General features: G+C 32.9%; 1 long non-coding RNA gene across 1 annotated transcript; it reads left to right on the forward strand.

Annotated features, from left to right (window-relative positions):
* Positions 1-499, forward strand: LOC111086328. Its single transcript, XR_002611044.1, has 2 exons — positions 1-41; positions 323-499. It is a non-coding gene; the product is annotated as an uncharacterized LOC111086328 (long non-coding RNA).
* The last annotated feature ends 1,436 nt before the right edge of the window (positions 500-1,935 follow it).

A 1,935-nucleotide genomic window follows, 5' to 3' on the forward strand; every position in this document is an offset into this window, starting at 1 on the left:
GTTGTGCGACTTACCTGACAACTGTGATTGTACTCTAGCAGGTAAGTAAATTATTAGAGGTCACAGCTATTATACTAGTGTTTTTAATTTTTTTTGTTGATAAAATGCGAACTTCTTTCAGTACCAAAACCTTTTCCTAATTAGTTTCCTATACAAATAGTTACCAATTCTTTGTCTTTAACTTCAAAATGGCAATATCGTTTATTATTTAAATCCACCCATTATCTCATAATCATTGTGCGAATATTCTAGCTTAATGATAAAAAATAACACCCAGTCATTAAAAGTTTCTAAAGTTCAATATATCATCGATTTCTTTTAGTTATTTAACAGGACCGTCCACCATGCCATTCTTTAGATGAAGAATCCTACATTGCAAGAAACAAATGATCAGTAGAAAAATCACAAAAATGTTGTTGTTTTCAGTTTAAAATTAAAATGTACTAATTTCGAGTGTATGACTGCATATTTTATTTTTGAAATAAATAATTATGAATGCTTTGTTTTTGTTTTAATTTCGCGCAAAGTTACACGAGGGCTATCTGCGATATACGTCCTTAATTTAGCAGTGTAAGACTAGAGGGAAGGTAGCTAATCATCACCATCCACCGCCAACTTTTGGGCTACTCTTTTACCAACGAATAGTTGGATTGACCGTCACATTATAACGCCCCCACGGTTGAAAGGGCGAGCATGTTTGGTGGGTTGGGGAATCGAACCCACGACCCGCAGATTGCGAGTCGAGCACCCTAACCACCTGACCACGCCGAGCCGCGATTATGAATGCAATTGAGAACATGTGTACTAAAATTTAATTTTATGATTCTTAGTTGTTTTGTTTAAAATTTTAACGACACTGTATCCGATACAATCTTGTAACATAGGCAAATACATTAAACTTACGAAACCAAATCTGTTCTAAGATTTTACCGTAAAATGGGTTCCACGCTTTTTTATGTTTTCTTTTGTACATTTATATTAAATCGACAAATATCTAATAGAAATATTGTAAAATGTATATTATGATTTCTAGTTAACTATTCAGACACTAAAACAAATCAATATGGACCTTAAATTCCTACTTGCAAGGCCAAAATTATTTTATCGAAACCCGGCTTTTAATGTTGTAAGTCCCCAGACATACCGCTGTGCCACTCGGGGTTTATCAATATTGAGCTTTATTTCATGGATTCATGAGTATTTATAAACAGATATGTAGAAACGTAAAAAATATTGTGGGGCTCATCTTAGCGGGGCCCCCTATGTGATATAATTTTGAAATAGACAACAATGAATTTAAATGCATTGTCCTCAAGACCCCCCCCCCCGTGTTTATTTAATTTGTTTCACAGTTTTTGTTTTGTACAAATTATTTTATAAAAAGTATATTTATATTTAAAGAAATTACCCTTTTGACTAATTATATTATATATATATACCAATCAAATATGTATTATTTGCTAAAATTTCACATAAGTATCATCATGAAATCACAACCATGTCATAAAAAATGATACATTACCTTTAGATGATAAACTAACTACAAAAACATCATCAGACCTTTCATTCACAAGCTAGGGAACTCGTTAAAATTTGAATGGAATCTCCGATTCATGAAAATTTAGAGATCATTGACAGCGTTCCTGAGAAATATAAAAAGAAAGCTGTAATTCTACCGAACTTGATACGTTCCAGTGGTGATCTAACGTGGAATAATCTTGTAGAATTAGTGATTAGTAGAAGATCCGTCCCAAACAGGAACATAATCGACTTAATCAACGACGTGCTACGAAAACGACAGAATTTTTACCCTACAGGATGGAAAGAATTTGCTGAACGATTATCAAATATGAATATTCCCCAAGAAGTTGTTGGAAATACAGACAAATGGAAGTATATGAAACATCATACAAGTGTTTGTTTGTTTGTTTTGGA

Source organism: Limulus polyphemus, unplaced genomic scaffold, assembly GCF_000517525.1.
Source record: "Limulus polyphemus unplaced genomic scaffold, Limulus_polyphemus-2.1.2 Scaffold1021, whole genome shotgun sequence".
Classification (NCBI taxonomy): domain Eukaryota; kingdom Metazoa; phylum Arthropoda; class Merostomata; order Xiphosura; family Limulidae; genus Limulus; species Limulus polyphemus.